Consider the following 12,404-nt stretch of genomic DNA (forward strand, 5'->3'; position numbering starts at 1 on the left):
TTTGAAAAAGGCAGGGTGGGAAAAGAGGAAAACTGTCAGAGGGAGAAAGCATGGACCTACAAGAGTGAGATAATGGGATAGGGAATGTGTGGCACTCAATCAAAGAGGCCTAAGCTGGATTCAGGACTATGCAGCCTTAGTAATCACTGCAATTAAATTTAATAGCATTAGCCGCTGGTTTCTGAGCAGTGCTTTGGGCACCGGCACTCATTAATTTACAAATTAAACACTGTCCACGCATAACTTTCCCATGCATGCCTTTACCACACAGATGCTTTTACCACGCAGATGCCTTTATCTCACGTCTTTACCATGCAAGTACTTTATCATGCATACCTTTACCACGCATGGTAAGTATATTTACACACAAAGATAAATGTTAGGATTGTGTAATATTTTTCTTCTATTCCCCTTTCCCACAACAATGGAATAAGTATTGTCTGCAACTTGTACCTATGTGAGAACTCTGTGAAGCTTACAGCCTTTTTAAAAAACTTTTTTAATTTGAAACTAAGGCCCTACTGTCTTTCTTTTCTCTTTCTTATATTTCTTTCTACATAGAAATGACGTATGGTTTTTCATTTAGGAAGCATTTTTTATTGAAAACCAGGTTGATACGCATGGGGTGTGCACTTGATGAATGATTGCATGCCCACTAGGGCTCAAATAATATAGGAGACAATGTAAACATGCAATGTATATATACTTTTTGATGAATGAACAAATGCTCACGAGGGCTAGATGGTTATAAACAGTCCAAAATGTAGGCGGTGAAGGGCGATAGTATATTTGTTGAGATTAATTAGAAATGTATTCATGCAAAATTGAGTAACATCATGGAATCTAAGAATGCATTCTTGCTTCTAATTAGATCAATTTCTATCTTTAATAATTTAGCCCGTGAATCCTAGCTAATGATAGACCACGCTTCCTGTATGTAAAGTAGTGCCTAAAATGTAAGCAGTGGAAGGACACAAGTAATGAGGACATACTTTAGGAAAGGGACAAACACTAGAAGAGAAAGGAATCCCATCCAAGCTAAAGAACAAAAAGCAAGCAAATGAGAGTGACAATAAAGAAAGCCAAAGGTAAGCAATGGTTGGGCTTTCTAGTAGGCGAAACCAAAAAATAATGAACAATATTCTGCACACCGTATCTAGAGACTGACTAACGTTTTTAGAAATGCAGAGTTTCCCCTCTAACTTTTCTCCTTGAACCCTTCTGTTTTGCTGACTTCATTTTTGCTGGCTTTAGGACACTGCACACTTTACCACTGATAAAAAGTGCTGAGGTGCTTGTGCTCTCTCCTTAAAACATAGTAACATTGGCTCATACCCAATTGGCATATTTAATTTACTTGTAAGTCCCCAGTAAAGTGGCAGTATCTGTGCCCAGGGTCTGTAAATGAAATGCTACTAGTAGGCCTGCAGCACTGATTGTGCCACCCACTTAAGTAGCACTTTTTAACATGTCTCAGGTCTGCCCCCTTTAGGAAGTTAGTATTTTTCTGCCTTAGCCATTTAGTGCATGCAGACTGTCTCTGGGTCACATGTTTGGGTGTTGCTGACAGTCGGGCTTTGTGTATTCCTCTTAGACAAGCCAACACAATAGAGAGCTTAGGCAGGATTGGAGAGCGGAGCTAGGAACAACCCTACTTACACTTGAATATTCTGTGTCCTGCCTCCACACAAAGTGCTGCATACCCCCTGTAGTTATCCTGGAGCCCGTGCAGAGGAGGCATAAAGCCTGTGGACTTAAACGGGAAACCTTTAGAAGCTTCTCCCACTTCAAAGGAAGGCCCAGATATAAATATTGAACTTCAGACACCAACTCTTCAGTACACTCCTGGACCTGTGGGTACTCTGAAAGAAAAAAAGGACTGCTGTGCTGCTGAAAGGACTGGCACTCTGCTGGACTACTGCTCTGAAAGGCTGCTGCCCTGCTGTGACGACCTGCTGCCGTCCTGCGTGGGTGAGAAGAACTGGACCTGCCACCAGACTGACTCCAAGGGCTAGTTTGCTGGCCTGCTGAGTAAAGCCTTAGGGAAAAAAGGCTCAAGTAACCTTGAACCCAGCACCTGGACCCTGCAATCCGTGAGTCCTATGAGGCCAAGTGGTGCCATCACAGTTCAGGACCCTTGGAAGTGGGCGTTAAGGTGCTCTACCAGCCCATCTGTGGATACAGCAGAACGGATGCAACTCCTCAGATGCGTGGCGCAACCCCGAGCAGAAAGGATGCATCGCCTCTGCTGCATGGATCCTCCCATCGCAAGGACCTGCATTGCCCTCCAGCCCACTGCCTCATCGGAACCACCACTGCGCAATGCATCCTCAGTGCAGGCCTTCGCATCTCCCATCACTGGCAGCCTTGACAATGATGCTGTACTCCACATTGCAGCCCCGCAGCTCCTCAGAACCAATGCATTGCTCCGACTGCACAACACATCCTTGATGCCTGACTTCGAATCCCGAGCCCCTTGTTGATTGGACCCTCAACAACCACGCAGGACCTTGTATCTCAGCCTCGCAGCTTGGCTGCGTGATGCATCTTCAACACGGCACCTTGGACGCTCCGCAACCAGGGTATAAGGTACTCTTGTTCAGAGGGCCTATCTGGATCCCTGTAGCCAGCATGCTCTCCATCGCAGCCAGCCTGAACTAATGACTTTGTCCCGGTCCGGCGTGATGAGATATCGACAGTTGGTGCTCTGTGCTTTTTGACATTATTTTCCCTTGAATGTTGCTTAACTCTGGTTTCACTGATTGAATTTTTCTTGTCTTGGTCTTGTTTAATTTATTAAAAATCACTTTATTTCTCAAATCTTGAGTGGGATCCTTTTTATGGTATATTGACAATTTATTACTGTATGAAGTGCTGCATAAATACTTTACCCCTTGCCTCTAAATTAAGACTGACTGCTCTATGCCAAGCTACCAGAGTGCTGGCCACAGGTTAATTTGGGGTTTGTTTGTGCCTCACCCTGGCAAGGATTGTGGTTGCTGCTGGAATAAGGTTTCACCCAGGAGTGGCTGGCATGGCTCAAGGGTGAGGGGGAGGAATGGGGTAGTGAGGGGGGCAGCGGGGGGAGGGGTATCTCGGGGGTGTCTTGCGGGGGGAGGAGGGGGTAATTAAAGAAAATGTAAACTTGCCTTTAGGCCGGTTCCCGCGTCTCTGCTCCTGCTCTCTTGTCTCAGATTCAAGAACAGAAAGCAGGCAGCCAGGCTCCCTCCCCTAAGCCATAACATGGCACTCAGCCAGGAGCTGGAGGGGTGGGCATGTTCTGCATGCAGGCTGTATGGCAGCCTGCATGGAGAACAGGGAAGTGCATTACTTTTTTGGGCAGCCCTAGAGGGCCGACCAAACAGTCATTGTGCACTTAGGAGTGGGAAAACCACTCCGCCCCTGCTCCCAGACCAGAGCAGCACCACCCACCCGCCCAAAACGCAGACAGACACGAATCAAAAATGATAATAACTAAGTTATTATCATTTTATGTTTATAAAGTTAGCACTGTGAAGCAATGGGGTGACGCTCCTCTGCCATAGCGGTGGATCCACCACTGGTTTCACCCACCTCAACCAGTAACCACATTTCTCACAAAGAACAAGTGTCAGTAAGCTGCATGGCTCACCATAACCTCTGTAATTAGGTCACTTCCATTCACTTTTCTTTGCAATAAATTACAGAGAAGTTGCTGGGGTTATATGGCCAAAGTTTTATTAAAGAATTTTGTCCACTTACAGGTGGAATTAGAACTTAGACTTATCATCATGATCATCACCATAATGAATCATTTGATTCTTTCTTTAGTCTCTGCACTGTGGTGACTGCTTGTGGGATTCTAGGCTCCACTTGCTAACTTGGCTACAGTCTTATGACCGGCACCAGCTCTACATGGGCTACAAGTGCTGTGCCTTTCCTCAATGTCCTTGCAGTGTCCCTCCAGTTGCCCTTCTGTTTGGCATCCCACGGCCAATTAAGACAAGACTGTGCTATCCACCTGCCCTTGCAGCCTTGTCCATTACTTGTCCATTATTCTGTTGTGGGCAGACAGTTGTTCTAGCTGCAAATGCCCAACACCTGCAACAGGCTCTCTCCCACTAGCCAGTTTCGGTGTGGGTGTGTGGGATTCTGATCCTGGTGATGGAGACAATGGTGGCCGCCTCTGGCCTTTTACTTTCCGCTGGTTTATCTTGATTGTGAAGTTTGAGTGGAGTGCTGGCCCTTGATTGGCCCATCCTTTATGCCCATTTCGCTCTTGCCTGCCTTGCAGGCTCCTCTGTGCTTGCTTCTTCCTTTTGTTGCCTGTCCCTGCCCCCCTTTGCCCGCCCCTCTGCTGAGGCAGGCAGGGGTGAACCCAATACTCCTGGGGCCTATTAGACCTGTGGCAAGAGTTACATCTCCGTGCTCCTCATGTCCCTGTGCTCCCCTCAAGGCCTTCACCATAGCTCCTGCACTTGGGTCATTTACATCCCTTTGTTCTTGACAATCAATTCCCCCATTGGGTGTTCCCCCCACAGCTATCACATGTGTGCCTGAACTCGCATGGCAGACCCGAGGTGCACTCCCATTTACAGCATATGTCTACTGCTCCTTTAGCAAATATTGACCATTTGCGCATCACCAAGTAAAGTGTCATGATTTGTTATGATCGTATTACAATATTTGCTTCCATCACATTTCAGAATCAGAAAAAATCGCTTTACTTGTGCTTTCCTAACTCTTTATTTATATTGTAACATTTGTACTGTTCATTTATAGGTATTTAAATATTTGTTGCGTGTTAGAAGAAAATGAAATCCTAGATAGAGCATTTTCTTTTACACTAGCAAGATTGTACTTTTTCAAAATCCCTACACTTCGCATTAAGAGAAAGAAAATTAAACACCATTCCAAAAGACTAGACTGAAATGTGATCTCTGATCCCTGAGTTTAACCACTGTTCAACCGAAAATTGTAGAAACAGAGGTGAAAACCTTATTGCTGAAAGGAGCTATCCGGCAGGTATCTTTAGAGCACAGGGTTTTCTTAAGTACACTGTTCCTAGAGGAAAAGAAGGACAAAGAAAGGAGGCCTGTGATAAACATAAGAAATCTGAACAAGTGCCTAATCTACAGGCACTTCAAGATGGAGGGGATCCATCTTTTAAAGGATATGTTGCTAAAGAAGGATTGGCTAGTGAAATTAGATCTGAAACATGCCTACTTTAGCATTTCCATTGTCAGGGAGTATCAACCTTACCTTCCATTCACCTGGCAGGGTAAACTTGATCAATTCCGGACACTTCCCTTTGGCCTCTCGTCAGCACCATGGTGTTTTACTAAAGTAATGAGAGCTGTAGCATCCTACCTCAAAGAGAGGGGTTGTAGTGCTAGAGGCAGTTTTATGGTTTGATACCTCGTGATGACCTTTGACTACCATCATTTTAATTGACTTTTGGTGTTTCATTTTACACTAACATGAATGTACGTCTTGCATATGCCTTGTTTTCCTTGTTTTCCTTGAGGCTTTCTCTTGTGTTTTCTCATAGTTTTAGCAAAGTTGGAGCTGTCACAGAATAGAACAGCTTGCCAAGAACAGAACGTGTGGGATGTGCATTTGCAAGCATGAGAGAGAGAGAGAGAGGTGTGGCATGTACTTTTTGGTCTCGAAGTGCAGTGTTATGAGCAGTGCTGCTCAAATGTACATTGTGTTGTACATTAAGAGATGATATATGTAATGCTATAGGCAGTGGTGCACAAATGTGCATTGTGTTGTACATTGGGAAGTATTATCAAGTGCTCACTATTGGCTTTGAATCCTGACTCAGTCTTGCTAGAGCTTTCTGCGCGCACAGGCAGGATCCCAGATTGCTCAAGTTGTTTATCCACGTTCAAGGTTGTTTTGTTTTCTGCTGGATGGAGGCTTTTGTAAGCTTCTCTGGGATAATGTGTGTGAAGTGTGGTTGGTGCATTTCAGAGCACACATTGTTGTTGCTAGAGAAATGTGTGGAATGTACAGCTCTGTCTCGGAGTCAAAATACAGGGGCCTGGACAGTTTCTGTCTTTACTTTGATACAGACCAGTACGGTTAGCTCAGTTTTTCGTAACGGAAGAAAGGGGGCGAGGTTTATAGAACCTTCACCTCAGGTTGAGTGAAAGGTATTAAAGGCGGTGGATCTTGGCAGCCAGTGGGAGCTCATTTGTGAAGCAGACGTGTCGTCACAAAAAGAATATAGGATTTGAGTCCTGATAGCGAGTCCTGCCTGGCTGTCAACTGGCTCCTCTAGCTTGAGTTGGCAAGGACATCGAGGGAATGATCGGGTGAGGTGATTTGTTTCTGATTGTTGCCATTGTGATGCGTGGCTGTTTGCGTGCATATTCAGTTTCCAGTGGCTATAATCATCTGAGGAGTTTTGTTTGAGTATTGACTTTGTGATGTGTGAGTGACTCTGAGTGCGCATCCCAAGTTAATCATTTGATATATTTAGTGTATAGATCTTTCTGATTTCTTGCAGGACATCCAGTATAATTTGCTTATTCTTGTGTTTATTATTATCCATGCATTTAACAGTTGCATTTGCCAAGTGTGTTATACTTGCTTGTATATATATATATATATATATACATATATATATTATCTACTGGCGGTCGCCAGTAGATAGTTATAGTTAGGACCGTGTTTCCGTAGGAAATCCGCAACATTCTATTTGGAATAACTTTGGCGCCGGTTGACGAATCCTCGCGAATTTTTCAAAACTAATGGGGCGCTACGCTCCGCTCCTACCCTGAAAGTCTCGGGGGGATTCGTCAAGCGGGGGCTGAGAAAAAAGGGGGGTCCCAAAACGCGTTTTTCCCATGCATTTTCCCATAGGACCTTTAGTCCGAGCACGAACGGCTGAACAGAATTACTTGAAATTGGGCAGAGAGGCAGTCCTCAGGTCAGGGATGTGCCTTTTGCAGGTCTGGTGTAAATCTGTTCAGTAGGTCCTGAGAAAATAGCATTTAAATCAATATATATATCTGTAAGCGCGCTCCGTGCGCTTACGGTAAGCTTACCGTACGCGTACGGTGCCGTGCGCGAGCTCAATTCTGATTGGTGGTTACATGACTGTAAACATTCGAATCGGTCGAAATCAGAAAGTATCGGCCGCCATTTTCTGTCTCTCGCACTGAAAAACAAAGGTTGATAACATGAAAAGGGGGCAACGAAGAGAGTTGCAGACCCCCTAGCGTTCGTCAGGGGGTTCACGAAGGACCAAAAAGTATGAAAAATAAATTTATTAATTTTAAAAAAAAAATCGCGGAGTGCGCATACGGTAAGCTTACCGTACGCGTACGGTAAAAAAAATAAAAAAATAAAAAATAATTAACAATCACATTTAATATATAAATCTAAGGACCCCCAATGGAGAAAAAAACAATTGATATTTTGTAAACAATGGCGAGGCGTGCACGGTACGAAATGCGCAAAGTGGGCGCTCGGTGCGCGAAGCGCACCGAGTGCCCACAGCGCGCGCACGGTGCGCGAAGCGGCACTGTGCGCGCAAAAATTAAAAATAAATACATAACTTAGCATTTAAAAAAACGTACAAATTCACTGAAAAAACCATAGGTTTCACACACGTTATAGTTAGGAATTAGCATTTAAAAAACCTTGCAAATTCACTTAAAAAACCATAGGTTTCACACAAGTTATAGTTAGCTGTACATTTCACTCGTAAAAAAACAATGAAATTCCACGTTATAGTTAGATCAGGTAACTATAACTTGCGCGACCGCCACTCTATCAAAAGGATGATGTCATCAGTGATCTCATGAGTGATGCCACTGACCATGTCATGAGTGATGTAATATGTGACGTCATCAGCAGTGGATTGCGGGCGCGCGAGTTATAGTTACCTGATCTAACTATAACGTGGAATTTCATTGGTTTTTTACGAGTGAAATGTACAGCTAACTATAACTTGTGTGAAACCTATGGTTTTTTAAGTGAATATATATATATATATATATATATATATATATATATATGTCATCAAAATCTTCTCCTTTCGAAGCAGAGCAGAGGACACAGCGGGGTTTGCATTGGTTGTTTATTCAGAAATTCTGGATGGCATGACCGGTTTCGGCTTTGTGCCTTTTTCAAATGCCACTGTTCATAGCAGAGTCACCGGAAATGCTTCTGAAATAGGCTCCTCCTTGTTGAATACTGAAGGGCTCAACTGCGCCACATTAGCCTGCAGAACGTTACAACAGCCCAATGTCCGGACTCCATGCCCCATAATGCAGCGTGTTGGCAAATACCATGTTGCAGGGGGAAGACTCTGCGAAAATACAGACAATAAACAACCTTGGGTCCCCTACTTCCAGACAGTCCCATCCACCAGAACCGAGACTTGAGTCGTGAGGACAGTGCCATCGCCTCTCCAAGCAGTCTTGGACCGCCAACTGGCAGCAGCATCTCGGTCACCTAGAATGTGAGCGGCGGGTCGCAATCATCCAATCCTTCAGTAAGTACAAGTTCTAATTGCCTGTGTTGTTGCGACCCAAAATGAAAGGGTCCTCTGTTGCGCACCACGAGCTGCACGCCACATATGTCACCAAAATCTTCTCCTTTCGAAACAAAGCAGAGGACACAACCAGGGCCGGACTGGCCATAGCAGGCACCGGGCGTTTCCCCAGTGGGCCTGAGGGGTGGGGGCCAGTTATCTAGTCATGGGGGCAGGTTTTGCAGCAGTGCTGCAATATCGGCCCCCAGTAACAATAGCGGTACAGTGCATTTTACTAGCGCCCCCCTCCCAGGGCCAGTCGAGCAGCGATCTGCCAGGGCTGATTGCTGTTCCCAGTCCGGCCCTAGACACAACGGGGTTTGCATCGGTTGTTTATTCAGAAAAACTGAACGGCATGACCGATTTCAGCTTTGGGCCTTTTTCAAATTCCACAGATCATAGCCGAGTCACCTGAAAGGTTTTTGAAACAGGCAATAAACAACCTTGGGTCCCCTACTTCCAGTGAGTCCCATCCACCAGAACCGAGGCTTGAGGCGTAGGAGCTGTAGAGAAAGGAGAGTTTGCTCATTCTGGCTTGGGAGCACGGCTGCCGGTACATCCTGGACCGGAGCAGGGTCCACAGGTGGATTCGGACCTGTCTTCGGTTCAGCAGACTGAAACCCTCTTGGTAGACTCTGCAGGCCCAAAAGACACAAAAGATTCAGCAGATTCAGCAGAGCTACCTGTATCTTTGCAATCGGAGCTCCTTTTAATGAAAAATAATGAGTTGATAGTCACTACGGGGGCCACATCCGAGAATGGCTGCTTAATTGTTCTGGTACAGTCAATAAGGGAACCAAGATAAGAACTGGGCTGAGGCTGAGATTGAAGGAATAAATAGCAATTGGGAAATTAACCCTGTCGTCTCCGAGGCTGGACACCATGCCCCATTCATTGATAACACTCTTGACAGCGATTCTAGTCGTACGCCACAGTTCCCGGCGATGACAACGCACGGCTCTCCCGAGGCGGATACATTTTTTTCACTTAATGATGACTCTGATTTACCAGTTCTCAGTGATTTCAGTATATCAGACGATACGGATTCGGGAGAATCTTCTACTGTGCAAAAAGCACTTCACAGTAAGCTAACCTCCCAGAGACACAGAATAAGATCCAAGACAAGTCCAGCAAAACCGATTCCACCACAGTGCGTAGTCTGGAATGGGACTATTCTGCCACAAGTCTGGTTCATGAGAACGGCGGACAGGCAGCCGCAGGGGTCTCAATAGTACTCCCCGGTAACACTCCCCCTTCCTTCATTGGATTTGGTATATCAAACCTTAAAACAAATGAAGAGTGAGGCCAGATCGGAAAGCAGGAAGTCGCTACAAGCAACAAAGAAGCTCCAGGCCTCCATTCGTAAAACAAACAAGCTTTGTACCGAAATAGCCGAAAGGGTTACCCATGTGGAGGACAATACGGTTGCCTTGGAGGAGGCAGTAGATAAATTACAGGAGTCCAAAGTCCAGCAGGAAAAGCAGGCAATGGATATGTGCTGGAAACTCAAGGATTTCGAGAAACACCAACGGAGAAACAACGTTAGTTTACTTGGGATTGCCGAAAACGCAAAAGGGGCGAATATGATGTCCTTTGTTGTATCCTTGTTAAAAGGATTATTCCCAGAACTTGCACACTGGAGCTGGGATATGGAGGTCCAACGGGCCCATCGTTTTCCAATGGTACAGGAGAAGAGGAACTACTCAGCTAGGCAAGAAGAGCGTCCTAGGGCAATTTTGATCTTCATCGGGAACTTTCTGCTTCAACAGGCCATAATAGATATGGCAAGACCAGATGCCAAACGGTTTTGTGAAGGGCATACTTTTTTCTCACGGCCGGATTTTTGTCACGCGACGGTGGAGCGTAGGTGGAGGCTTCGACAACTGATTTCTGCTTTTCAGGGGTTGGGTGGCGAGGCTTACTTGCTTTATCCTGCCCGCTTTAAGGTCATAGTTAAGGGTCGGGTTCACATATTTTTTTCAGAAATTAAAGCTCAAGAATTCATATCAGAGCTGAAAGGACCGTAAAGGGAGGAGGCACGTCGTACGATGCTGTCTGATGTCGCCTGATGTTGCCTGTTGTTGATGGGTAAACCCCAAATGGTAATGTTAGAGGTTTGGGCAGGGCGATGGCAGGGTAACTGATCTCTAATCAATATTTTTTTTCATATTGTTGTATATTGTTATACGTTTTATATGGGGGGGGTTCATACTGGTGTTTTTTTTGGTGGCGGTATATATGGGCATAGAGGGTGGGAGCATGCAGTAGCTCGAGTTGTGTGATCGGCTGCCACACATATGTCATGATTGACCTATTTGCCTATGAGGGATGTTGGGGGGGAGGGGGTGGAGGGGGGTTTGGTTCAGGGGAGGGCTCGGGGTTTGGGGGGGAACGGTCACAGCACAGCACAGCACCACATATGAGGATACTCGGTATTAAAGGATTTGGGAAATATATAGAAAAGTTCTATTTTGTAAGGAAGAGGTGTTCAGGGTGGTATCAAGGGAGAGGAAACGCAGGAAAATTCATGTCTAAGGAAAGCTACCCAAAATCAGTCTATGAATCCTATTAATCTTAGAATTGTAACAATTAACATCTGTGGGCTTAACGACCAGGCCAAGCGACAAAGGGCGGCTTTCATTTTGAAATCTATGAGAGTTGATATTTTATGTGTCCAAGAGACCCATATAGAGGGTAGTAGAGGAGGGGTTCTAGAACAACTTGGTTTTCGCTTATTGGGGGCCACTAAACAAGGGATCAAGACAAGAGGGGTTGCTATTCTTACCCGAAGGAACAATATAATCGTAAAAAAGAAGCACTTAGATAGGTGGGGCAGGTGGGTAGGATTGCATTGCGTATTTGCCGAGGAGTCTTTCACTCTGTGTTCTCTGTATGGCTCCACTGCTGATGATCCAGAGGCCTTGGAGTATCTAGACGATGAGCTAGTTAACTGGCCTACCCCACTATTAATATGTGGGGATTTTAATATTAATGGGATTGGTGGGTTGTGGGGTAGCACTGGAGATTCATATGCTGGTCGTAAAAAGAAGGTTTTTAAGGCTCTTACAAATATAGTCAGAAATCATGGACTTGTAGATCTATGGCATCGCTTAAAAGGTCAGGACCCTGGCAGTACCTTTTATTCTGCCCCACATAAGGCAGTCTATAGACTTGACTATTTTTTTGTGGCACAATCTTTAGTGCATCGGGCTAAAATAGAGAAATATCCTAGGATATTATCTGATCATAATCCCCTTGTCCCCTTGTCCTCATTTTGGTATTTACAAATGGTGTGCGGGCTGAGCGGACTTGGACTTTTGAAAAATGGATGCTAGTAGATCCTGATTATGTCTCTCATATGAAAGGATGGATTAAGACCTATTGGGATATAAATAGATACAGTGCCAGCGTCGGGGTTGTATGGGATGCTTTTAAAGCTAGGCTCAGAGGGGAGACACTTAGTTTTAGTCTGTCCCGACAGAAGAGGGAGGCGCATCAGGTGGAAGCGCTATATAAAAACTTAGCTAAAATCGAGATGGAACTGGCAGTGGCTCTAAATTCAGGTTCAGCAAGGTATCGAGCATGAGGACAGTATGAAACTTGAGGCTACCTTGACTCAAGACGAGATTTATTGTGCCCTGAAAAACCTTCCCTCAGGTAAGGCCGCTGGGCCCGACCAGATCCCTTTGAAATGTTATAAAATCTTTTTGGAGGAAGTAGGATCATATCTGGTCGAAATAATACGCCTTGCTCAAACTAGGGGCTCGGTCCCCGACTCCTGGTGAGGAGCAGACATTATAATAATTTTTAAAAAGGGTAAACCACCTCAGGAACCCGAATCGTATCAGCCAATCACCCTTATAAATGCTGATGT

This window comes from Triturus cristatus, chromosome 4_1 (assembly GCF_964204655.1).
Source record: "Triturus cristatus chromosome 4_1, aTriCri1.1, whole genome shotgun sequence".
NCBI classification, from domain to species: domain Eukaryota; kingdom Metazoa; phylum Chordata; class Amphibia; order Caudata; family Salamandridae; genus Triturus; species Triturus cristatus.